The sequence below is a fragment of the Anomaloglossus baeobatrachus genome, chromosome 9 (genome assembly GCF_048569485.1).
Source record: "Anomaloglossus baeobatrachus isolate aAnoBae1 chromosome 9, aAnoBae1.hap1, whole genome shotgun sequence".
NCBI classification, from domain to species: Eukaryota; Metazoa; Chordata; class Amphibia; order Anura; family Aromobatidae; genus Anomaloglossus; species Anomaloglossus baeobatrachus.
In genome coordinates, this window is record NC_134361.1 from 41,003,463 (window position 1) to 41,030,976 (window position 27,514).

The following is a 27,514-nucleotide window of genomic DNA, read 5'->3' on the forward strand; positions in this document are numbered from 1 at the left end:
GTTGGGCTCCAGTAATTTGTGACCTGCCGGCAGATCCAGTCTTTCATGGTGCGCACCAGAGGTCACAACTCAATACAAGTCTATGAGAGCCCCATTCTGACACTCAGACTTATATTGAGAGCTTGTGACGGAATTTCTGACTTCCGGCCAGTCACAAGATGGTGCCTCGGGACTGAAGTAGTACCAAAAAGTATGAAAACGCTGGAGTGTAAGTATATGACAGAGTACTTACATTTAAGGCCTCTTTCACACATCAGTTTTTTACCATTAGTCACAATCCGTGTTGTGAAAAAAACGGATCCAGCGCTGGATCAGTTTTTTCTCATTGAGTTGTATCAGCGACGGATGGCCTTGCGTTTTATCCGTTGTGCGATGGATGCGTCGAAAAGTGTTTGTCCTGCCGACAGTGCCGACGTCCACATGAACGTTTGTGAGCGTCAAAAAACTGATCCGTCGTTTGTTATAATGAAAGCCTATGGGCGCAAGATCCATCGCAATCCGTCAAATGATGGATTCCAACGATGGAGCCGTCTTTTAGTAAACGAGCATGCTCAGATGCGTAAATTCCTTTGCTCTCTTCCGGGATGAATTCATATAGGTTCACCTTTCCCATATACAGTATATATTAAAAAAAAAAATATATATATATATATATATATATATATATATATATATATATATTATATATATATATATATATATATATATAATAAATAATTAATAATAAGGTACGACGGATCCATTTTTTTTTTTCTTTTTTTTATTTACTGGATCCGTCACATCAGTTTTAATACAATTTGCGACGGATCCGTCACATCACTCACAAGACGGTTTGTGACTGATGCAAAAAAACTGATGTGTGAAAGGCCTAAAGCGCCACTCCAGAGATGAAAAAGAAAAACCCGCTGGAGAGGTTGTGCTATAAGCACTTTGCGTTTCCACCTGCGTTTTTGCTACTTTTTAGGTCCGTTTTGAGAAGAACCTTTTTCATGTCAAAAGGCATGCGTTTTGATTTTCCAGCAAAGTCTATGGAAAATGGTGATTTTCAGACCGCACTTTGCGTTTCTAAACGCTGCGTTTAATTTGCATATTTTGTGGCAAAAACCATGCGTTCAAAGAAGCAACATGTCAATTGTTTTTGCCGTTTTGGGTGCATTTTGCTAACATTGAAGTCAATGAGAAATGGCAAAAACCAAGATTCCTTCAAATTCCTGTGTTTTACCTGCTTTTTATGTGCAGAAAACATGCGTTTTGGACATCAAAATAATGATTTGATATGTCCCTTTACACACACACACACATAGTCCGACAATTAAATTTAAGAAAAATATGCATTTATTGCTATTTTAGCGATAAATGGTATATTACCGCTATAATTTTATGAAATATATCTATTTTCATTAATTTTCCCATGAATATAGATTTGATCCTTTTTTTTCTCTTTTTTCATTCTGTTTGACTGTTTTATTAGGCAGTGTCTTGATGTTCAAAACACATCTGTCAAAACGCAGGTGAAAAAGCATGTAAAGAGTGCTGAAAACGCATCTAAACGCGGTAAATACGCGTGCATTTTCAGCGCTAAAGTTCTCAAAAAGACAACTTTGGTCAAATCAATTAAGCCCAAAACGTGCGTTTAGAACTGCAAGTAGGAGAATGCAAAGTGCGTTCTTAGCCTAAGGCTATGTGCGCACGTTGCGTCGTAGTACCTGCAGTTTATTCTGCACGTTTTCCTTCCCTTGGTTTTTGACCAAATGGCTTTTGACCATTTTTCAGCGCTAAAAACGCATGCGTATTTACCGCGTTTTTACTGCGTTTTCTGCGCTTTTTACCTGCGTTTTCACCTGCGTTTTTGCAGATGCGTTTTGTAGATCAAGACACTGAGAAATGGGGGCGTGGCCTGGACATGATGGTGTGAGGACGTCTCCTTGCAGAGCTCCTTCACCCACCGCTTAAATACAGTTATATCTCGGCCTCTCCGCCGACTAATGCCTCCCAAAAGGAAGCCCCAGGTAGTACTCACTGCGGGGCCCGATCCAGCGACCCAAAAAACAGGAGGGAGAATGGAGCGGTTCCTCAGCGGGCCCTCTCCTGCCCTGAAGCGTGCGGCGAGCAGCGGCGGCAAGATGGCGCCGACCCCACAATGCGTCCTCCAGGAGGGGAATCCCCAGGCGCAGCAGTCCGGGAGAAGCCGGCAGTCACAGGAGCGAGACGGCAGGAGGAAGTGGAGCCAGGAGTCGGAGCGGTGTCTGGGACCTCGCAGACAGAGAATGAAGGCGGCAGGGAGCAGGTCTGCAGAGATTTATGACTCGCCCACCCCAGGGCTATGGGACACCCGGTGCCGGGCCGGACTAGTCCGGTGGTAGTCAGTGGTGGCTGGGCCCGGCTCCGTGGCCCTGGTGGGTGTCAGTAAAATATGTGGCTAGATGAATAAAGTTTGTGTTCGTGACGCCACCTGTGGTATGCGGCTAATAGGCCGCCGCTGCTGTATGAGGCCTCCGGGGGATGTTATAGCAGCAATGGTGGTACTGCTCCCCACAGGTGGAGCAATGCCCGGGGCACTGTTGGTGCTTGTGAGTGTCTATGCAGATGAAATAACAGAGGCAACTTCAAGGGTGCAGTTCAAGTTCTTTACTCACAATTCTTGTCGGGGCCCAGGGCCCTTGGACTGCTGGGACCACTGTCAGGGACCTCCGCCGTTTCTGGGTGATTCTGAGAGTAAAAGCCGGTACCCTTCTCTTTAGTGTCTCTATCTTCTGCTGTCTTCCTTAGCCTTGCCTTTGATAGGATAAACCTGGCTTGGCCTCCACTACAGCCTCCAGGCTGGGGGGTCACCTGTCGGCTGATTACCCCTTTTCTGAAAGGTCTGCTATGGGTTCTGGCCCGGGGAGTTTACAACATTCCCTGGGCCTCGGTTTTTACTGTTTGGAGATGATCTTTGCACTCCTCCAGTCTCTAAGGACCGTCCCCTGTTGCAGCTTGATCCCTCCACCGATGTTCTTGTGGAACAGGCCACCGCAGCTCTAAACTGCCCTGGACAGCTCTACAGACTACCCGTGGCCCTGCGACTCCTTCTGTTCTCTGCGTGGTGTCACCTGGACCCTCCGAGTCCCAGGATCTTCACCAGGAAGTGTCTCTTTCTGTTTCTCAGCTCCTGACTGACTTGGAGCTCTCTTTCTACTTCTCATCTTTGCCTGCCTCCTGCAGACCTCTTCCTCCTTCCGCACTCTCTCTCAGACTTCTGTTGCTTTCTCTGTGCGGACACTCTGAGCTCATAGAGCTCCTTTCCCTTTCACAGCTACATGCTGGCTCCTCACTCTCTCACTCTCTGAGGTAAACTGAAACTCTGACCTTCCTCTCTGCTCTACACTCGGCTGGCTCTCCCCACCCCCCGGTTGCTAAGCTACCACCCTATGGGAGCAGGGATGGGTCTTACGGCCCCTCTCAGCATGCAGCATGGGAGGGTTTTCTGCCACTATCCCTGGTCCCAGTGTGTTCCTAGCAATGGGTGTAGTGTGGATTTACCAGGGGACCGGTGTTCACTCCCTTCCTCACCCAGAATGGGGCATCACACCGCTGATGGGGTGCAATGACCTGTGGCGATGGAAGCCTCAGGGGCGCCACACTCCCCCACAGCGAATCCCAGCACGTCCTCGGGCTGAAAAACAACAACAAGACATGTGGAAGCACTGCAAAACATTTTTGTTATGAACAACAGTAAAACAGTAAACATCTCTTCCCTTTATGGGAGGCACAATGATTCGAACGTTACGAACTTCTTATAAAGAAACTACTACGTGTGCACTTCCAGTCCATTGCACGGTTCGGGCACATCCCCCATAATTCTGGTAGGGGGCACAACGGGTGCAACTATATACATTTCTTAGCTACCACAAGTCCAGTAGCCTGGCAGTTCGTTCAGCTTCATTTTAAACGCAAGGCACATAAACAACATACCAGCCACTAAGTCCAGTGACCTGGTAAGACATGACACAAAAACATTCACCGGGGACCACATTCCAGTTCCGTGGCCCGGTACATACAAACATGGGGGGTGACATCTTCAAAAAGTACAAGCGGCAGTAAGGCAGGAAAGGGTGTCATCTTCAAAAAGAACATAAGGGCAGCACAAAAGGGACATCTTCACAAAGAATGAGGGACAGACAGGGGCTATTTACAGTTCAGCATCTCTTCTTACTTCTTTACATGTAGGGTTTCTTCTCCGGCTCCCCACCTGGCAGCAGGTAGACAGCGGTCAGCACAGTCTGCGTCTGCTGGTCTTGGCAGGCCGCGCCTGGCATGGCGGCGGCCTGTATTGGAGTCGCTGCTGTGACCGATTCTTGACGGGCCGCACCTGGAGTGGCTGCGGCCTGGGCTTGGCGGGCCGCATCTGCGGCGTGGATTAACATCGCCGCTGCGGCGGGATCTTGCTTGTCCGAGCGGGGTATCGCTGCTGGGGCCTGAGCTGGACGGGCCGGGCTTGGCGTCGCTGCTGCGGTGTGGATGGGCGCCGCTCCGGCGGCGAAATCTTGGCGGGCCGCACCTGGGGTGGCTGCGGCCCGGATCGGCGTCGCCGTGCCGGGCATCTCTCCAGGGACCGTGGGCATGGCAGCGGGGGTTGGGGCTCTCGCGCCGGCAGGGGCATTAAATGACTCACCCCTCAGTAGCATCTCCGGTGTTCTGGTGGTCGCTGGCCTGCTGCAGGGTGCTGGTATCGGAGCTGCGGTGGTGGCACGCGCGCCTGCAGGAGGACCGGGCAGGAACCCCACCTGGCAATCCGGGCTCCGCCGGCTGGGGGTGACACTCTCTTTACCCGGCTCTGCAGCGGCTGCTGGATCTTCTCCGCTCTCCAGGACGCAGGACACAACCCGGTTCTGAGGTGCGTGTCCCGGCTCGGCCACTCCTCCTCTGGCCGCTCGTTGTCCATCCTTTTAGCTTCTTCACGCGCCATCTTTTCTTCCTCCGCTCTCCATCGCGGGCACTGCTTCGCGCTCTTTTCTTGGACAAGGGGACGGGGCTTCTCTTCGCGTCCTTTCTTCTTTCACGTCCCCCTTCTTCCCGCGCTCAGTGGCTTCAATGGCGGCAGTTTCTCACAGTAAACACAGGCTATTTCACGATTCTTCAGGCGCACAGTACCCGGTGTGACCGGGCACGAAATCCTGTTCGTGACGCCAAAAGTTGACTCGCCCACCCCAGGGCTATGGGACACCCGGTGCCGGGCCGGACTAGTCCGGTGGTAGTCAGTGGTGGCTGGGCCCGGCTCCGTGGCCCTGGTGGGTGTCAGTAAAATATGTGGCTAGATGAATAAAGTTTGTGTTCGTGACGCCACCTGTGGTATGCGGCTAATAGGCCGCCGCTGCTGTATGAGGCCTCCGGGGGATGTTATAGCAGCAATGGTGGTACTGCTCCCCACAGGTGGAGCAATGCCCGGGGCACTGTTGGTGCTTGTGAGTGTCTATGCAGATGAAATAACAGAGGCAACTTCAAGGGTGCAGTTCAAGTTCTTTACTCACAATTCTTGTCGGGGCCCAGGGCCCTTGGACTGCTGGGACCACTGTCAGGGACCTCAGCCGTTTCTGGGTGATTCTGAGAGTAAAAGCCGGTACCCTTCTCTTTAGTGTCTCTATCTTCTGCTGTCTTCCTTAGCCTTGCCTTTGATAGGATAAACCTGGCTTGGCCTCCACTACAGCCTCCAGGCTGGGGGGTCACCTGTCGGCTGATTACCCCTTTTCTGAAAGGTCTGCTATGGGTTCTGGCCCGGGGAGTTTACAACATTCCCTGGGCCTCGGTTTTTACTGTTTGGAGATGATCTTTGCACTCCTCCAGTCTCTAGGGACCGTCCCCTGTTGCAGCTTGATCCCTCCACCGATGTTCTTGTGGAACAGGCCACCGCAGCTCTAAACTGCCCTGGACAGCTCTACAGACTACCCGTGGCCCTGCGACTCCTTCTGTTCTCTGCGTGGTGTCACCTGGACCCCCTCCGAGTCCCAGGATCTTCACCAGGAAGCGTCTCTTTCTGTTTCTCAGCTCCTGACTGACTTGGAGCTCTCTTTCTATTTCTCATCTTTGCCTGCCTCCTGCAGACCTCTTCCTCCTTCCGCACTCTCTCTCAGACTTCTGTTGCTTTCTCTGTGCGGACACTCTGAGCTCACAGAGCTCCTTTCCCTTTCACAGCTACATGCTGGCTCCTCACTCTCTCACTCTCTGAGGTAAACTGAAAGTCTGACCTTCCTCTCTGCTCTACACTCGGCTGGCTCTCCCCACCCCCCGGTTGCTAAGCTACCACCCTATGGGAGCAGGGATGGGTCTTACGGCCCCTCTCAGCATGCAGCATGGGAGGGTTTTCTGCCACTATCCCTGGTCCCAGTGTGTTCCTAGCAATGGGTGTAGTGTGGATTTACCAGGGGACCGGTGTTCACTCCCTTCCTCACCCAGAATGGGGCATCACACCGCTGATGGGGTGCAATGACCTGTGGCGACGGAAGCCTCAGGGGCGCCACATTTACACAGGTCAGCGATGGGGGAGGTGCGGTTCCACATGGAGGAAGGTGAGGTGACCCGAAGCAGTGGGGGGGGGCCCTGAATGGAGGGACGCTGGCAGGGCCTCTGTCTATGCCGCCCCAGAGCCCAGAGAGGGAGAGCTGCCCTCGGCCCCTCCTTGAAGGATCGCATGGAGGGGATAACTCGGCGGCTTTCCTCCCCGGGGAGGGTCCCCCCCTGGGCAGCCCATCCACCTCTTCATCGCAAGTACACCTCCCCCAGGCCACACAAGACCTTCAGGCACTGAGGGAGCTCATCCTGGCCCTTCCAAGCAAGAGTGACCTGGATGCTCTAGTTCGCAGAATTGAGCAGTCCCACCAGCAAGCCATTGCTTCAGTGAGGGAGGAGATAGGTGCCCTAGAAGATAGAGTCACGGCCACTGAACAAGAGCAGGAGTCTCTGGAAATCAGAGTAGCTCGCCTGGAAAAGGACTGTGAGGCATTTAACACCCGGTCCAGGGACATGGCATTACTGCTAGACGATCAAGAGAATAGAAGCCGCCGAAACAATATAAGATTAAAGGGTATCCCAGAGGACTGGCCGGCAGAGACTCTCCGCCATAAAGTGCAAGAAATATTTAATATAATCACCGCCAGACCAACGGATGCCACGTACCTATGTGACAGAGTCCACAGAGTTGCTAGATCCTACCAAGGAGCCAATTCCTCCATTGCAAGAGACGTCCTTTGCCGCTTACATTATTATACGGATAAGGAACAGATCCTGAGGAAGGCCTGGGAGTTCAATCCGGTGAAGATGGAGGGGGCGACCATCAAGCTCTTCCCGGACGTTTCCAGTCGCACGCTCTACATCAGACGTCAGCTTCATCCGTTATTGGCAAAAATCAAAGAGGTGAACGCCTCATATCGCTGGGGGCACCCGTTCCACCTCATTGTCCGGAAGGGCCCATCTACATTCTTGCTGAGACGCCCTGCGGAGTTGCCGGGACTGTTCAAGTTTTTGGAACTGCCTGTCTTTAACATCCCTGATTGGCTATCCTGGGAGTCCATGGGCCCCCCGACGCGGAGGAGAGAAAAGGATTCAACACCGTCGACATCAGGGGGATGGGGCTGAAAAGTCAGCTCGGCACTGTTTCTAGTTGCAGGGGAGGTTAAACGGTGCCCATTTATGTTGGAAAGGGCCCCTGGCCTATCATTTTGGGAGGGGCATGTGTTGTTGCACCCCTCTTCGCCTCGTTGGTGGGGGGTTCTTGGGATGGTGCATAGATTGGGGGGTGACGGAGGAGAGGCCGTCAGAGTTTAATATTAGTCTCGCCTCTGGCACTTGCAAAGTGCAAAGATAACTTAAGGGTGGTGGGTGGGGGGGTTACATATGAGTGTTCATACCCGACCCCACCGGTTGTATCCTAGTAGGCCTAGGGCTGGTCCATAAGTCTGCGAGCTCCTCGTGAGCTGTCTATTCTTTTCTCTCTTTCTTTTAGCTTCTTTGTTCTCCCTTTTTCTTTTCGTTTCTAACTTCTCCCCTTTCCTCTCTCCATACTCCCGCTCCCTTTCACAGTCTTCGTCTTTCTCCCTTCCTTCCCCTTATTCCCTCCTCCCTCAGAGCCCTCCCTGGTGGTGTGTGTGTCTGTCTCTCCCTTGTCGTCTATCCGTAGTCCCTCATCACCGACATGAAGCAGTCATCCAGTCCTGACTTAAGAGTGGGATCCCTAAATGTCAAGGGCCTTCATAGTCCAGAGAAACGTTCAATCCTCATGAATCTGTTGTGGAGAAGGCGACTTCAGGTAATCTTTCTACAGGAAACGCATTACTGTTTAGACAAACCTTACAAGCTTTCAGACCGGAGATACTCTACGGTTTACCATTCCCCATCTCCTGATTCGCGGTCCAGGGGGACCAGCATCCTAATTGCGAGCTCTCTACCATGGGAGTTGATAGAGGTCAGCACGGACAAGGAGGGGAGACAGATACTAATAAAGGGGCGGATCCAGTCCCAGGTCTTCACTTTTGCGGCCCTCTACCTGCCCAACACGGGACAGTGTGGCGCCCTGTTGCGATTCCTGAACACCCTGGACGAGTTTTCAGAGGGCATATTGATAATTGGAGGGGACTTTAACTTTGTTATGGACCCAGAGGTGGATACTTCTAAGGGGGTCTCTAACTTGCCCAGGGCTGCTCACAGTCGGATCAGGCGCGGTTTACACGAACACCAGTTAGTAGACACATGGAGGCTGCAGCATCCGGCAGACAGGGACTACTCCTTTTACTCCGCGGTTCATGACTCTTACTCAAGGCTAGACCACTTCTTTATCAAACATAGAGACCTACACTGCATGCTGGAAGCGGAAATAGATGAAATAGTGTTCTCTGACCACGCCTTGATAATTCTTAATGTCTCCCTGACGTGCCCGATTATTAAACAGGGTCAGTGGATATTGAATACTTCGCTACTGGCTGACCAGATGACTATGCTGGACGTACAGACTGCGGTAAAAGAATATTTTGACCTCTGCGCGGGGGGTGATACCACACCCGCCGTAACGTGGGAAGCTCATAAATGTGTAGTTACTAGTTAGAGGTCTGTTTATAAAACATGGAGCCCGTATGAAGCGGGAGAGGAATGCGGAGATGGAATCTTTACTAGTCGACATTCATGCCCTGGAGAGGATCCACAAAGACCGGTTAGACGACGGGACCAAAACCCTTCTCATTCAAAAAAGAGAAAAGCTGAAATCGTTACTCTCTAATAAAGCTAAGGCCTCGCTAGCGCGCTGCCGGAGGCACTTTTACGAATTCGGTAACAAAAACAGTAGGACCTTGGCCAAGGCATTGCGGACCCAGAGGCTGAGGGGATATGTCCCCCATATACAGAAGCAATCGGGGGAGAGGGCCTCACTTCCAGGTGACATAGCTTCAGCATTTAGGGACTATTACACTGCCCTATACTCTATTGACGACACCCTGACGGAGGACAATAGGAAGACAGCCAGGGAACGCATCCAGGACTACATAAGATCCTCAGGCCTCCCGAGGCTTAGACCGGAAGACATAGAGATATTGGAGCCTCCGAGTACAGAAACGGAATTCGCCTCGGTCCTTAAGAAATCCCTCACGGGTAAGGCACCGGGTCCGGATGGACTTCCGCTGTCTTACTACAAGAGGTTAAGTCCTATTCTATCTCCTCATTTTTTGGCAGCATTTAATAACATCTCAGCGTGCACGTCCTCTCCATTACCCAGGGACTCCCTTGCGGCTAACATCATGGTCATTCCCAAGGAGGGGAGGGATCCCACCTGTTGTGCCAACTATCGTCCGATCTCCCTGCTCAACGTGGACTTAAAGATGTTTGCTAAGATTCTAGCCGATCGGCTGTCCCCCATGTTAGGGGGTATAGTCCATGCAGATCAGGCGGGTTTCATGTTGGGAAGGGAGGCTAGAGATAACACCACGAGGGCCATCAACCTGATCCACAGGGCTAGGTCGGGGGGTGGATCGCTTATGCTGTTGTCCACAGATGCCGAAAAGGCGTTCGACCGAGTCGGCTGGATGTTTTTGAATGGAGTCCTTGCCTCTCTGGGACTGGGGGGCAACATGCTCAGATGGATAGGATCTCTCTATAATTCACCGTCGGCCCGCATACGGGTTAACGGGGTGCTGTCAGAGAGATTCCCAATAGCCAATGGCACGCGGCAGGGCTGTCCTCTCTCCCCATTAATCTTCATACTTACTCTAGAACCCCTGTTGCGACATATTCGGATAAACTCAAGCATCAAAGGTCCCAAGATAGGTAACGTGACCCATAAGGTAGCGGCCTTTGCGGACGACCTATTATTTTTCATCACAGACCCAACCACATCGCTCCCAGCGCTAATGCAGGAATTTAAACGCTACTCCTCACTCTCGAACTTTAAGATCAACTTGTCTAAATCGGAGGCACTGAGCGTTAACCTCCCCATGGGAGTAGTCTCGCAGCTGCGGGGAGCCTTTGACTTTCAATGGGCCCCACAGTACCTGCGATACCTGGGACTCAAATTGTCAGCAGATGTGAGCTCCTTATTCAAGTTGAACTTTACCCCTCTCCTTCAAAACATAAAAGAAGATTGTAAAACCTGGTCAAGGGGCACGTTCACATGGTTTGGACGGTCAGCGATTCTCAAGATGAATATCTTCCCAAGATTGCTGTATCTCCTTCAGACCATGCCAATCGGGATACCTAAGACCTTTTTTAGAGAAGTCTCTTCTATGCAAACGAAGTTTCTGTGGGCAAACAAGCCGGCGAGGTTGGCACGGTCGCTGTTGTGCAGATCTAGAACCCGGGGTGGGCTGGGCCTCCCGGATCTCAAATCATACTATGTAGCCACTAATTTAGCCAGAGTGGTGGACTGGTGTAGACACTCCAAGGCCAAACCCTGGGTGTCGGTGGAGCAGAGCTTCACTGATATTCCACTAGCGGCGCTCCCATGGGTGAATTCCCCACTTAGTACAGGACTTAGGACTCACCCCATGATTGGCGCTACGCTTTCCTGTTGCTCTCAGGAGGGGGTCCGGAAATCCCTGATTCCTTTACCCTCCCCCCTCACCCCGATCGTTGGCAATCCAGATTTCTCCCCGGGTCTTTCTGACCCGGTGTTTCGCCTATGGATCTCCCGAAATAGATTTCGAGCTTGCCAAATTGGGGTCGGGGGGCATTGGCCAACGACCGAGGAACTCCGGAATTTCCGGGTTCCCGGACCGTTGGGCTTGTGGCGTTCTATGCAGCTTCGACATTTTCTGCGCTCTCTACCAGAATACAGTCAGTTTGATAGGCCCATTACGGAATTCGAGAAGCTATGCACGGAGGGGGGGACCCTTAGACACTCACTGTCCATCTCACACTCCATGCTAGACAACTCCTCGGATGTGCCACCTCCTAGATTCCTCCTGCAGTGGGAATCTGACCTGGGCCTCACACTTTCGGCCACGCAGAGGAACAAGGTTCTGTCCATTACTCACAAAGCATCCATCAGTTCAAAACTCCAAGAAGCCAATTATAAATGCATTTCCTGTTGGTATAGGGTCCCAACAAAATTACACAGGATGTTCCCCGCGGTGGACCCGGGGTGCTGGAGATGTGGCACAGGGGAGGGAGACTTCCTACACATTTTCTGGGAATGTCCGGGGCTACGGCAGTTCTGGGAGGGGGTATGGGGAGTGATCAGGCATGTGACTGGATACGCGCAGACTCTGGGCCCGGAACTTTTCCTGCTCCAACTATCTGAGTCCTCTGTCCGTGCGTACAAAGGGTCTCTGTTAAGCTTCCTGGTGATGGCCGCTAGGACGTGCATCCCTCTGAGATGGAGATCCCCTTCTCTGCCAACATTATCGTTGTGAGCAAGTAGGGTGAACAAACTGCTGTATATGGAGGACCTGACAGCGTCTGTCCACGATAGACATGAGGTTTTTTACAAGACTTGGTTCCCATGGATCGAGTTTAAATACTCTAAAGAATACGGCACATGGATTCCCCCACATTGAAGGGGGGGCCCGTGGACGCCGTGGGAAGGAGTTGCTCTGAGAGGGTGGATCCCTGCTATGTGTTTGTTCGTGTCCCAGTGTTTTTTCCCTCCCCACCCTCGTTCCCCTTACGTACCCCTTTCCCTACCGTTTCTCGCTAAACCTTTCTTGTCTTACTCGCTTCTTCTTTCTCTCTTCCCTTGTTCTTTTTTTTTTTTTTTCTATTTTTTCTCTCTTTTCTCTTCTATAAAATCTGGTATTCCCGTTATATAAAACCTTTGATAAACATGGAGAGGTCTTATTGTTGTAAATTTTCTGGTGTCACAGCTACTCTGTTATACACTGTCATGCATTGGTTGTGAATTGTATCGCAATTGACTCAGATTGGTACGATTCCATGTTTATTGTTAAATAAAGAATTAAAAAAAAGACACTGAGAAATAAAGTTGGAATAGTCAAAAAGAATGAAAAAAGAGAAAAAAAAGGATAAAATTAACATCTTAATAAAACTATATGGAAAATATCAATTTTAATGAAATAATAGCGGTTATGCACATTTTAACAGAAAAATAGGTAAAGTTTATTATTTTTTAGCATTTAAATTTTCGGTTATTGTGTGTGTGTAAAGGAACATTAGAACCCTTTAATTTTATGCCAGAAAAGCATGCGTTTTTGTAGCCAAATACGCAGTGGAAAAGCAGGTAAAAAGCATGAAAAACGCAGGAAAGTTGATTTTGGTTGCATTTTGCCATTTCTCATTGACTCCAATGTTAAGGAAACGCTGCAGAAATGGCAAAAACAACTGACATGCTGCTTCTTTTTCAGCATGGTTTTTGACCCAAAATATGCAAATTAAACGCTGCAGAAAAAAAAGCAAAGTGCAGACAGGATTTCATCTTTTTCCATAGACTTTGCTGGAAAACAAAAACGCATGCGTTTTAGCGCAAAAACGCTGCAGCTAAAAACGCTGCGGAAACGCGGGAAAAAAACGCAACATGCGCACATAGCCTAAAAGAAGTAACAAAAGACTGAACATGTGCATTGTAATGCCAGGTCTACATTGCTGTGTATCATGTTCATTTTTTGCAGCACTTTTTCAGGCGGGTTCCACTCAGAAAAGATGTTGTGGCCATAAAATTAAACAACCAGAATATATAACACTCAGCTGCAGCAAGGAAATACACAATTATCCATTCTGTAAAAGTAACAAGCTGCTGACCCCATTGAAAGAGACGGCCGGTCACTTACTTTAGGCTGCAGCGTGTAACTCTCGGCTCCTCTCGTTTCAGAATATTCTCTAATCACACAATATTTGGCTTTAGGCAATCTTCAGCGTTTGGCGTCACATGAATTTTACACGTGAATGTGCTGAGAGCAGGAACTCTTCCTTGAGTAAGAAACAAATTTATTCTAAAATCAGGTATTTTGTAATCGACTCGCCCAGGGCTGTTTAATTACCCAATTTGAAGTCATTCGAAGCTTCTAAGGCTAGGAACGCACTTTGCGTTCACCTACTTGCAGTTTAGAACGCACGTTTTGGGCTTAATTGATTTGACCACAGTTGCCTTTTTATGAAATTTAGCGCTGAAAACGCATGCATTTTTGCCGCGTATTTGATGCGTTTTCAGCGCTTTTTATCTGCGTTTCCACCTGCGTTCTGATAGTTGCGTTTTGAACAGAAAGACACTGCTTAATAAAGTTTAAATAGTCAAAATCTTAGAAAAAAATGGTAAAAAAAAGAATCAAATGTATAATCATAGAAAAAATCATGAATTTAAATTTTGTTCAATAAATTATTGCGGTAATATGATATTTTATGGAAAAATTGCAATAAAGTATTATTTTCCTTAATTTAAATTGTCGGACTATGTGTGTGTGTGTAAAGGGACTTATGAAATCATTATTTTAATGATCAAAAAGCATTAAAACGCATGCTTTCTGCACTGAAAAAGCAGGTAAAACGCAGAAATTTGAAGGAATCTTGGTTTTTGCCATTTCTCAGTGACTCCAATGTTAGCAAAACGCACCGAAAATGGCAAAAACATCTACATGTTACTTCTTTGAACGCATGGTTTTTGCCACAAAATATGCAAATTAAACGCAGCGTTTAGAAACGCAAAGTGGGGTTGGAAAATCCAATTTTTCCATAGACTTTGCTGGTAAATCAAAACGCATGCCTTATGGCAAGAAAAAGGTGCTTCCCAAAACGGACCTAAAAAGCACCTAAATCGCAGGTATAAACTCAAAGTGCGTTCCTAGCCTAAACGTTCAATCTGGACCTTGTGATATTTGGATTTAATCTCAAGAACAACAGATGATCAGCTCCATAAGGCTATGTGCGTACGCTGCGGATTTGCTGCAGAACATGTGTCTAACATTTCTGCAGTCTTTCCCCAGCAAAACCTATGGATATAACAAAATGCTGTGCGCACACTGTATTTTTTTTATACCTGTGGATTTACCCGCAGATTTTCCACTGCGGAATTAATGAGCATGTCACTTCTTTTCCGCAGGTACCTGCAGTTTTCGCCATAGATAATGGTAAAAATCCGCAGGGACCAACCTGCGGAAAAAACGGGGCAAACCCGTGGCAAGTCCGCACCAAACCGCAGCAAAACCGCATGCGGATATCGTTGTGGTTTTGGTGCGTTTTTTTACCGCAGGTGCAGGATTCTTTAAGAGGGTCCAGATTTTCCTTGAGAAAAAGTCACTTTCTAGTGCGCACATGGCCTAAGGCTGCTTTCACACTTGTGTTGTTTTGCATCCGTCACAATCAGTTGTGTGACTGATGCAACGGATGCATTGCAGATAGTGGCACAACTGATGTGACTGATGCTGCAAAACAACGATCCGTTGGTTTTTTTTTTTGTTTACTGTTTTACCAGCAGACGGCTATTATGGACGAACAGCTGATCACCCGGCCGCCAGGCGATCAGCTGATCGTTCACAAAAGCCGGCCGCCGGGCGATTAGCTGATGTTCACAGTAGCCGGTCGCCAGGTGATTAGATGATCGTTCAAAGTAGCCGGTCGCCAGGTGATTAGCTGATCGTTCCCAAAAGCCGGCCGCTGGGCGATCAGCTGATGTTCACTGTAGCCGGCCGCCGAGAGAAGGGGAGAGAGACATTGATTTCAATGATTAAACACAAGAGCTGAGCATGCGCAGTGAAAACAAAAGGATTCCGCCGCTCAAAAAAATGTTACATGCTGCGTTCCTGCCGCCCGACAGTCAGTCGTTACACGATTGATCCGTCACGCAGCAAATCCCATGCAAGGCCATCAGACGCAATCCATCGTCCATACAAGTCTATGGGGAAAAAACGGAGTCATGCAAAATATTTTGCAGGATACCATATTTCCTTAAGGCGATGGATTATTTGCAACTGATGCAAAACAACACAAGTGTGAAAGCAACCTAAGGCTATGTACGCACGTTGCGTAAATACATGCAGTTACGCTGCGCTTTGTAGCGCAGCGTAACTGCATGCGTCCTGCGTCCCCTGCACAGTCTATGGAGATTGTGCAGGGGCCGTGCGCACGTGGCGTTTTAGAGCGCAGCGCTTCGGCTTCTGCCGAAGCGCTGCGTTCTAAGAAGTGACATGTCACTTCTTCCGTGCGCTTTACCGGCAGCTCCTGCTCTGTCTATGGCAGGAGCTGCAGGCAGAGCGCATGGAATCGGCGCTCACTACGGACATTTCTGCAGCGATTTAAAGCGCACATGTGCTCTTCAGATCGCTGCAGAAATTTCTGCAGTGACTGTACGCAACGTGCGCACATAGCCTTAGAATTTAATTATTCCCAGTATCAACATCAAAAATCTCTAAATATGTAGTCACAATAAAAATAGTTGTGCAAATCTCAAAATCTCCTCTAAAGTGTAGTTTGCCCACTATAGTGAGGGTAAAGTGACAAAATGCATAATTAAAAATATTAGTTTATTTATAAATATAAAAATTAAGTTTACATAGCAATATAAAAAGGCAGGGTATTTCCAAGCCCTGTGCGCACACTGCGGATTTTACCACAGAAGTGCTGCAGATTTCGCTGAAGGAATGCTGCAGAAAATGTTTCTAAGGCCCGTTTCACACGTCAGTGAAAAACACAGACGTTTTTCACTGGCGTGTAAAACACGCACATGTCCCTGCGTGTGCCGTGAATCATGGCACACGTGGGTTGTCTAACTGCAATCCGGGCTCCGTTCTCCGTGGCCCGTGATTGCACTTAGCAATCAACTCACCTGCGCTCGCTCCCGCTCTCCGTGGTGCTGAATCCTCCCGCGGTGCAGCATCCGGCCGGCGGTGACCCCTGCAGCAGCTGCTTCCGGGTCGGCTGTGTCGTGCATCATTAAGATGCGCGACAGTAATCAGCCAGCTTAGAAGCAGCCGGCAGAACGGGCTGCAGAGGACATTGCTGGACGCCGGGTGAGTTAAAATGTTTATTATTTTAAATGCACGTTTTTTTCTGGCACGTGTTTCACGGACCACACCACTGCGTGGTCCGTGGGACATCAGTGATGCCAGAAAAAAATGGACATGTCTCCGTGCGGCAATCACGCACACGCGGGTACGCCGCACGGAGACACGTGCAGTGACAAATCACTGACGTGTGAGCAGACCCATTCATTATAATGGGTCTGCGTATGTCAGTGATTCTGGTACGTTTAAAAAAAAGCACAAACGTCCCAGAATCACTGACGTGTGAAAGGGGCCTAAGGGTGGAAACACATCTATGCGAGTAAAATTGGTCCGACTGGGCTGAAAAAAACTCGGCTGATTTTAGTTCACGTTAGGTCCGAGTGCAACGCAAGTGCTTTTTCTGAATAAATTAATGATTTTACTAGCGTGTGTAATGCGTGTGTAATGCATATTTTTTACTATGTCATCTGCCATTCAGCGCTGCTACATGGCCGCTGACAGCAGACACAGACAGCCATGTAGCAGAGCTGAATGGCAGATGACAGCAGACACAGACAGAGCCGCACAATCAGAATGAACTCGGGTGAACTTCACCCGACTTCATTGTCATGCTGCGGCTCTGTCTGTGCCGCGTCCTGATTAGCGGTCACCTGTGAAGGACTCACCGGTGACCGCTAAACTCCTGAGTGACTGAAGTGAGCAGCCCTCTCTCATACTCACCGATCCCCGATCTCCGGCGCGGCGCTGCACGGCGTTCACACTGCTCCGGTGGCTTTTACTATTTTGAAAAAGCCGGCCGCTCATTAAACAATCTCTTATTCCCTGCTTTCCCCAACCACAGGCGCCTATGATTGGTTGCAGTGAGACATGCCTCCACGCTGAGTGACAGGTGTCTCACTGCACCCAATCACAGCAGCCGGTGGGCGTGTCTATACTGTGCAGTGAAATAAATAAATAAATAATAAAAAAAAAAGGCGTGCGGTCCCCCCAATTTTAATGCCAGCCAGATAAAGCCATACGGCTGAAGGCTGGTATTCTCAGGATGGGGAGCTCCACGTTATGGGGAGTCCCCCAGCCTAACAATATCAGTCAGCAGCCGCCCAGAATTGCCGCATACATTATATGCGACAGTTCTGGGACTGTACCCGGCTCTTCCCGATTTACCCTAGTGCGTTGGCAAATCGGGGTAATAAGGAGTTAATGGCAGCCCATAGCTGCCACTAAATCCTAGATTAATCATGTTAGGCGTCTATGAGACACCCTCCATGATTAATCTGTAAATTACAGTAAATAAACACACACACATGAAAAAATCATTTATTAGAAATAAAAAACACAAACAAATTCCCTCATTAACAATTTAATAAGCCCCAAAAAGCCCTCCATGTCCGGCGTAATCTACGGACCTCCAGCGTCATTTCCAGCTTTGCTGCATGGAGGTGACCGGAGCTGCAGCAGACACCGCCGCTCCTGTCACCTCCACGCAGCAAATGAGGTGAGTAGCGCGATCAGCTGAGCTGCCACTGAGGTTACCCGGTGGCCGCCACTGGATCCAGCGGTGGCCGCGATTATTACAGATTAATCATGGAAGGTATCTCGGGGAGACGCCTGACATGATTAATCTAGAATTTAGTGGCAGCTATGGGCTGCCATTAACTCCTTATTACCCCGATTTGCCAACGCACCAGGGCAAATCGGGAAGAGCTGGGTACAGTCCCAGAACTGTCGCATATAATGTATGCGGCAATTCTGGGCGGCTGCTGACTGATATTGTTAGGCTGGGGGGCTCCCCGTAACGTGGAGCTCCCCATCCTGAGAATATCACAGTATCATAGTATCATAGTTTTTAAGGTTGAAGGGAGACTCTAAGTCCATCTAGTTCAACCCGTATGAATACTTCAGCCGTATGGCTGTATCTGGCTGGTATTAAAATTGGGGGAGACCGTTTTTTTTATTATTTAATTATTTATTTCACTGCACAGTATAGACCCGCCCACCGGCTGCTGTGATTGGGTGCAGTGAGACACCTGTCACTCAGCGTGGGGGCGTGTCTCACTGCAACCAATCATAGGTGCCTGTGGGCGGGGAAAGCAGGGAATACGAGATTGTTTAATGAGCGGCCGGCTTTTTCACAATAGTGAAAGCCGCCGCAGCAGTGAGAAAGCCGTGCAGCGCCGCGCCGGGGATCGGTGAATATGAGAGAGGAGGGGAAAATGACCGACAGACTGTGAGAGAGGGACAGAGATAGTGACGGACCGACAGAGAGCGAATAGAGACCGAGAGGGAGAGACCGACTGACAGAGAATAGTGATTGACAGACATTGTGAGACGTCGCTCGTTTCCAGTGTTTTAGGAAACATGCGAGAAATGTATTTAGAAAATCGCATGTCACTAGGATGGTGTGAGTGCCGTCCCGTGACATCCGATTATTTACACGCTCCCATAGACTTGCATTGGAGAGACTCGCAGTAGAAACTCGCAAAAAAGCAGCATTCTGCGATTTTTTTCTCAGTCCGATTTGAACTGAGAAAAAAATCGCAAATGAGAGCTGAATCATTCACTAACATGTGTCCGATTCCAATGCGAGATTTTCTCACATTGCTCTACTGCGAGAAACTCGCAAGTGAGAAGCAGCCCTAAGGCTTTGTGCGCAAGTTGCGTAGTGTCATTGCTGACAAATCTACAGCGATTTGGCAGTGCTTGTGCACTTCAAATTGCTGCAGAGACACTGCGTAATGGATGAAGTGTGTCTGCAGAATAGATGCCTCTCCCATAGACAGAGTGGGAGCAGCATCCAAAGCGCACCAAATAAGTGACATGTTGCTTTTTTTGAGCGCAGCGATTTGGATCAAAATTTCAGCATGAAAATCGCTGCGCTCTCAAACGTAGCGTGCGGATGGATTATGCACAATCTTCATAGATTGTGCTGGAGACACAGGATGCATATGTGGCGCCCCTGAGTATATCAGGGTGCCACAGGGAACTGCATCCTTTCACCTAGGGTGCAGGGCCTACCCCCCATGGTTGCAGGTTTCCAGAAGCTGGTGTCACTACCATCAGCACCACAAATCCCAATCAACACCTCACATCGTGACCTGTCAGACACACCAGTGGGTTGGTCAAGCTGGAATAGGGCCACCCACATAGGGGTCAGGCAGACTGGTGGGAGGGTGGAAGAGAGCAGAGTAGTAAGAGCCCTCAAGGAGTGAGGAGCTGGGTGGTCCGGGACCAGAGGAGTCGGGGACCGGTGGCAGTGACATTGGAAAAGGGTGCGACGGACATAGTCTAGGAGGACTGTCGGTATCAGAAACCCAAAAGAACTGACCAGTACCGAGCACGTCGGGGTACAGGACCCTAGGTCAGGAACCAATTCAACATCCTGATAATTAACCTGGGAGGGAAAGTATCTTCACGAACTTCCCTAAATGCTCAGAGATTGAAGGCAACAGCACACTGCAGGGGATAGGGTTTTCCAGTATAGCAGCCCACTGAAATCCCAAGTGCCAGCCATCAAGAGCACAGCTACACTATACATAGTGAGCAAGGCCCTAACAGCTTCAAGCCGAGGGGCCACAACAAACAACTAAATTGTGCACGGAGGTGGGCTCCGGATTACCAAGTGACACCAGTGGGAGCGGACACCTGGACGGGCTCCCCGCAGTGACTGTGATGCACAGAGACTTTGGTTTACCTTCAGTGTGAGTGTCTGCTTTATAATCCTCATCCAGCACCACGACTACCCACAGTGAGTACCCTGGTCCCTGCACCCTGCGCTCCCAAATATCCACCAAAACCCCAGAGGCCGGGGCCTTCCCTACCTGCAGAGGGACTGACACCTTGCTGCTCCCCACCATCTGCCCCGGTACTCCTTCCAGCAGCGCAACTGCAGGTGACGTCACAAACATCCCCCCTGTAAATAATCCCCTTTCAAGGATCAGAGTGCTTGCCGAGCCCGGGACCAGACCCCTCGAGCCACGACCACATCGGATCCGAGCACCATGGTCTGCACCAGGGCGGCACATATGCGTTTATGTTGCAGTGCAATATGCAGTGCAAACGCATGAAATTACGCAACGCGCACACATAGCCTAACATTTCTGCAGCCCTTCTCCAGCAAAACCTATGGGGATAAAAAAAATGCTGTGCGCACACTGCTTTTTTTTTTTTTGTCCCTGCAGGTTTTGCTGCAGAATTAATGAGAATGTCACTTAATTTCTGCAGGTCCCAGCGTTTTTTGCCATAGATAATGGTAAAAAAACGCAGGGAACAACCTGCGTAAAAATTGCGGCAATACCGCAGCAAACCGCGGTAATACCATGTGCGGTTTTCAGGTACAGTTTGCTGAGTTTTTTTACCGCAGGTGCGGTAATCTTTCAAAGTGTGCGGAATTTTCTTAAGAAAATTACATTTGCTAGTGCGCACAGGGTCTTAGGCTCTCTGTGCACTAGAAAATAGACTTTTCTTAAGAAAACTCCGCACCCTCTGGCAGAATACCGCACCCGCGTTTTTGCTGCAGTTTGCTGCGGTTTTTCCGTGGGTTGGTCCCTGCAGTTTTTTACCATTATCTATGGCAAAAACCGCAGGTACCTGTAGAAAAGAGGTGACATGCACTTTCTTTTTGCTGCAGAAGTTCTGCAGCAAAACCTGGAGGGGAAAAAAACGCAGTGTGCGCACACCATTTTTTGGTTTTACCATAGGTTTTGCTAGGGAATGACTGCAGAAAGGTTATGAACATTTTCTGCAGCAATTCACGCAACAAATCAGCGGCAAAAACCGCAGCGTGCGCACAGGGCCTAAGGATTAACAGGTACAATGAAATGTAGCTGTCTGCTTCAACTTAGCTGGCTACCAAAAATAAGGGCAACCCCACGGTTTTTTTTTTATAAAAATTATTGAATTTGGGGCTAAAGACAAAGTTAAACACCCTTTAGTGCCACATGAAATGCAGTAAAGAGTGCAGGGGGGTGGGACATTATATACAGTTAGGTCCAGAAATATTTGGACAGTGACACAAGTTTTGTTATTTTAGCTGTTTACAAAAACATGTTCAGAAATACAATTATATATATATAATATGGGCTGAAAGTGCACACTCCCAGCTGCAATATGAGAGTTTTCACATCCAAATCGGAGAAAGGGTTTAGGAATCATAGCTCTGTAATGCATAGCCTCCTCTTTTTCAAGGGACCAAAAGTAATTGGACAAGGGACTCTAAGGGCTGCAATTAACTCTGAAGGCGTCTCCCTCGTTAACCTGTAATCAATGAAGTAGTTAAAAGGTCTGGGGTTGATTACAGGTGTGTGGTTTTGCATTTGGAAGCTGTTGCTGTGACCAGACAACATGCGGTCTAAGGAACTCTCAATTGAGGTGAAGCAGAACATCCTGAGGCTGAAAAAAAAGAAAAAATCCATCAGAGAGATAGCAGACATGCTTGGAGTAGCAAAATCAACAGTCGGATACATTCTGAGAAAAAAGGAATTGACTGGTGAGCTTGGGAACTCAAAAAGGCCTGGGCGTCCACGGATGACAACAGTGGTGGATGATCGCCGCATACTTTCTTTGGTGAAGAAGAACCCGTTCACAACATCAACTGAAGTCCAGAACACTCTCAGTGAAGTAGGTGCATCTGTCTCTAAGTCAACAGTAAAGAGAAGACTCCATGAAAGTAAATACAAAGGGTTCACATCTAGATGCAAACCATTCATCAATTCCAAAAATAGACAGGCCAGAGTTACATTTGCTGAAAAACACCTCATGAAGCCAGCTCAGTTCTGGAAAAGTATTCTATGGACAGATGAGACCAAGATCAACCTGTACCAGAATGATGGGAAGAAAAAAGTTTGGAGAAGAAAGGGAACGGCACATGATCCAAGGCACACCACATCCTCTGTAAAACATGGTGGAGGCAACGTGATGGCATGGGCATGCATGGCTTTCAATGGCACTGGGTCACTTGTGTTTATTGATGACATAACAGCAGACAAGAGTAGCCGGATGAATTCTGAAGTGTACTGGGATATACTTTCAGCCAAGATTCAGCCAAATGCCGCAAAGTTGATCGGACGGCGCTTCATAGTACAGATGGACAATGCCCCCAAGCATACAGCCAAAGCTACCCAGGAGTTCATGAATGCAAAAAAGTGGAACATTCTGCAATGGCCAAGTCAATCACCAGATCTTAACCCAATTGAGCATGCATTTCACTTGCTTAAATCCAGACTTAAGACGGAAAGACCCACAAACAAGCAAGACCTGAAGGCTGCGGCTGTAAAGGCCTGGCAAAGCATTAAGAAGGAGGAAACCCAGCGTTTGGTGATGTCCATGCGTTCCAGACTTAAGGCAGTGATTGCCTCCAAAGGATTCGCAACAAAATATTGAAAATAAAAATATTTTGTTTGGGTTTGGTTTATTTGTCCAATTACTTTTGACCTCCTAAAATGTGGAGTGTTTGTAAAGAAATGTGTACAATTCCTACAATTTCTATCAGATATTTTTGTTCAAACCTTCAAATTAAACGTTACAATCTGCACTTGAATTCTGTTGTAGAGGTTTCATTTCAAATCCAATGTGGTGGCATGCAGAGCCCAACTCGCGAAAATTGTGTCACTGTCCAAATATTTCTGGACCTAACTGTATTTTGTAGGATAGTGACCCGCTTCTCTGATACTTATAGTGCCACAAGATTGATTACAGTAAAGTGAACCTCTCAGGTGGGTGCAATATGCACTCAGAACCATGAGCAGTTCTGGGTACATATTGCTAATCCTGGTCTAACAGTCCCAGCCTATAGTACCAAGATAAAGAGATATTTAGAAAAAGTATTTCTAAAGATCCCATATCATATGCTAATGAGCGCAGGGACTAGTCACAAGGGTGTTAGTTCTTTGTGCTCATTCCGTCCTCTTAGCATGTTAGTACGCCAACAGGGGCACGCTAACATGCTATTCAATGCCCACTACTAGCATCGTCACCAGTGCTGACGCGCGTACCTGTGTCTATTGCACCGCCTCAGTACGCCGGGCTTAGGCTCAATGCGCATGATCAGGTCACTGCAGTGACGGGACTTCTGATCATGCGCACTGCCCGTCGTCTGATGCGGTATCAACGGACAGGTACCCACGTCACAGCTGGTGATCACGCTGGCAGAGGACATTGAATAGCACTCTCCTGTGAGCGGGCTAACATGCTAAGAGGGCAGAGTGAGCATATGAGCTAAAGCAGGAACTAACGCCCTTGGAACTAGTCCCTTGCCTCATTAGCATACCAAATAGGATCTTAAGAAATACTTTTTCTAATGATCTCTTTATTTATGCTACTATAGGCTGGGACTGCTATGCAGGGTTTTGCAATATGCACCCAAAACTGCTCGTGGTTCTGGGTGAATATTGCACCTGACAGGTTCCCTTTGAAGGTTCCCTTACCTCCTTCCAGTCGTCCACCGTCTGCAGGCCTCCGGGTCTTCGGTTCATGGCCTGTTTAGTAATCTCCTCCCAGGCGCTGCGTCCGCTGCCCCAGTGGCATGCGGAGATCCACCGGGTGTCCCGGTTATTTACTGGACCCGGTCGCCGTACTGCACGGCTAGTCATTCTTCTGGCTTGCTTGTTCTCCATCACACTTGCTGGCACTAGCTTTCGGGGTGCATCCGGGGAACACCCAGGGTTCAAGCACTCCTCTTGGGGTGCGGTGTGGAGGTTAAACCGAACCCGTTTCTTCTCTCTGGGTCCCGCCAGCCACATCCTATTCTACAGCTGCGGGTGGGATTTCTCTTCAGGGTACATCCAGCTGGGTGGACCACCAGTCCTGAATAGCTCCAGGGGGTGGACTGCAATTTTTGCGTCGTAGCTCCGCCCATGCTATGCTCATCGCCTTCCAGTGACGCCCGCCGCCATCTTCCTTTCTGTCAGCCACACACGGTTAGAAATGCTTCCTCTTCTAGCTACCATTCGTTCAGGGACAAGGCATGGGGGTCCATCCTGTCGACTACGCCAAAATGTGGTGGAGGGCATGGGGCAGGCAATGTGTGGTAGTCGTGGCAGCAGGAGGACAACAGGTCACAGCACAACCTGTTGTTAACCCCTCACCTCACCGTTGCCGCACCACACACAGGACAGACTCCGCTACAGTCTCAGTCAACATCCATTCTCTCATCAGGAAAAAAAGTTCAGGCTCAGTCCTTTTCATATAAACACTTCAACTTTATTTCTGGAACTCCCGGTACATCTTCTCCTATCCACACATCACCGTTGCAGCCATCGGTCCTCTGGCACCTGGGCACCATCTGTATCCTAAAACCCTTTCTTCCCCTCACTCCTCTTTATGGTCACTCAGGGTCCGCTTCAATGCAGAGATCTCACCTAAGTGACAGGCCAACCAGACATACCTCTCCTACCGACATTGGTGGTGGGGGGGTAACCTTTTCTAAGGAGGTGATGGTTCCTCCTGTTTCTACCAGCAGGAACCGATGCTAAGCCCCCAACTGCCAGACTTAACCCCTTTCTGTGGGGGACGTGGTTCCGCCATTTGTCCAGGAACCCGCACGTCACAGCCGCAGGGGTGACCCTTAAGGTCAGGATCTCTGTTCAGGGACATTCTATCTTTACATCTTTCCAGGCTCTCTCTCCTGTTGTCTTCCTTCCTATATCACCCTTTTATACATGCTGCTCTACTCTTCTTCCTTAACTTGTTCCCAGCTCACCCAGGTGCCAGAACAGCCGTGCTACAACACTGCCACCTGGTGGCTTTTTATACAATTCACATGCACATTATATAATACACTTATATTTTACACATTAAACATAGACCATAAGTGTTCCGGCTACTTCTGCAGGGATCGGCATAACCTCGACCCTCCTACATCTCCACAGTACATTCCCCCTCTTACATATAGTATGATGTTCCCCTCAGTATATTCCCCATACACAGTATGATGTCCCCACAGTACAATCCTCCTACACAGGATGATGCATCCACAGTACATTCCCCTCCACACAGTATGATACCCACCTCAGAATATTCCTCACACAGTATGATGCCCGCCTCAGAATATTCCTCACACACAGTATGATGCCCGCCTCAGACTATTCCTCACACACAATATGATACCCACCTCAGACTATTCCTCACACACAGTATGATACCCACCTCAGAATATTCCTCACACACAGTATGATGCCCGCCTCAGAATATTCCTCACACACAGTATGATGCCCGCCTCAGAATATTCCTCACACACAGTATGATGCCCGCCTCAGAATATTCCACACACAGTATGGAAAATCCCCAGAGTCTATAAGCCTGGGGATTACATGGTAGCATGAGCCCCCCCACCCTTTTTTCTTCTCTTTTTCCTCTTTTATGTTTTTCCTAGGTTCTGCGTTATTTTGATTTACTCAGTTGTTTTTTATATGGTATATGTGTGGATCGATAATTTTATTCTGACTGCAAAGGGTTAACAGTTGAAATATCAGCTGGTAACGCGAACAGGCTGAAACTGGTTTTTCCTCAGCCTGTTGCGCGCTTAATTTTGAATGGTTGATTGGTCACTGGTAGTTTTGAGCGGGAAGAAATTTGGATAAATTACAGCTGTTCTGGTCAGCTGTGTCAGTGTCACCTGTCAAGCAAGAAAAATCACTACATGGAGTCACTGTTCCTGCAGCTGCTTCGGAGGGCCGGCGATGAAGGCGGAGAAGATTGGCTTCGGTCCTGCTTGAGCTCCGGGTCGGCGGCGGCGGAGGTTCCAGCTTCGGTGCCAATGGCGGCAGCGGAGATGGCAGTGACGGCATCTCATGAAGCTTTTCAAGTGGAGAACGTCGGCGAGAATCGGCTGGTCCTGAAAAAGAAGAGGAGAATGGATGCTGCGGACTTACCGGTTGTCGCTTCCAGGAGGTCGGGCGGAGGATCGAGGAGAACATCTGCATCACATGAAGGCCGGGTTCGGAACAGGAAGGCGGCGGAAGTATCGCGGGAAGGCGGAGTCTCGGCGAGCGGTAGTTCAGCGGCATCGCGAGAGTTAAGGCGGAGCTGGCGAGATCAAGCGACCGCATCATCACGCGACTCCCAGCAACCTCTGCAATCCGCGTCATCAGGCGGTGCAGCGGCAGCGGTGGTGATTCCTTTCAGTACGCCGGCGGAGGCGGCGCCGGGTCAGCGCTCTTTACCACGCCCCTTGCAAAAGAGCTCAGCTGGGGCTGCGGTGGAGCTGTTGGCCTGGAGCGCTTCAGAAGGATCCGAAGACGATGGAAGCCCAGCCGGGGAGGCGTTTAGTGAAGACACCGCCGGAAGAGGATCGGTATCAAGGCCTGATCGCTCTGGTGAGAACTTTAATGTGCTTAATTGTAATAGGGAATCTGTGAAGGATGTTGTCTTTCAGACAATGTCTGAATTTTTTATGCATAGTGGTCGGCTGCCTGGGGGCTTTGTTCCTGAGGTGTCTCGGGAGGGGGCTCTGGGCTTAGCTGAGTCACATTTAAAGGAGGCACTAGTGTGTGAGATTTCGCCTTTGGGATTTCACCTTAGTGCCTCCGTTAAAGAAAAGATGGAATTTAGAGTATATTGATTTGTTTACCCTTCTCCCGGCGGTGAGAGAGCCTCAGCATAGGGCTGATAGGGCAGATAGTAAGCTTGAGGCTGAGAGTGAAAGGAAGAAGAATTTCAGGTCTTTTCACTCTTGGCTCCAGGCTTTCAGTATTTATGCTGCTGTCCTGAGTGAGAAATTCCCACATATGGGTGGTGGGTTATTTCATCACCAGGATATGATACTGGAGGCCTATCGTAGTTTTGGCGGGCTTGCCTGGCTTAATTATGATGAGGCCTTCAAGCAAAAGTTATCTGTGCACTCGTCTCTGAAGTGGGGCATTAAAGATGTGGGCCTTTGGCTGAACTTAATGCTGCCACAAAGGAGCACATTTTCTAGACAGCCGACTAATCAGATTGTTAAGCGGGGGGTGTGCTTCACTTTTAATGAGTCGTCGTGCAAATGGCAGGGTAAAGGTCCAGTCACACTAAACAACTTACCAGCGATCCCAACAACGATAGGGATCGCTGGTAAGTTGCTAGGAGGTTGCTGGTGAGATGTCACACTGCGACGCTCCAGCGATCCCACCAGCAACCTG

General features: G+C 49.1%; 1 protein-coding gene across 2 annotated transcripts in view; it reads right to left on the bottom strand.

Annotated features, from left to right (window-relative positions):
* The window catches only part of LOC142251115 (cytochrome P450 2F2-like), a 57,436-nt gene extending 44,129 nt beyond the window's left edge, over positions 1–13,307 (bottom strand). For both annotated transcript variants that reach the window (XM_075323635.1, XM_075323633.1), the window contains exon 1: positions 13,239–13,307. The gene's annotated coding sequence lies outside the window, so the exon portion shown is untranslated. The remainder of the gene's footprint in view (positions 1–13,238) is intronic.
* Between the last annotated feature and the right edge of the window lie 14,207 nt (positions 13,308–27,514).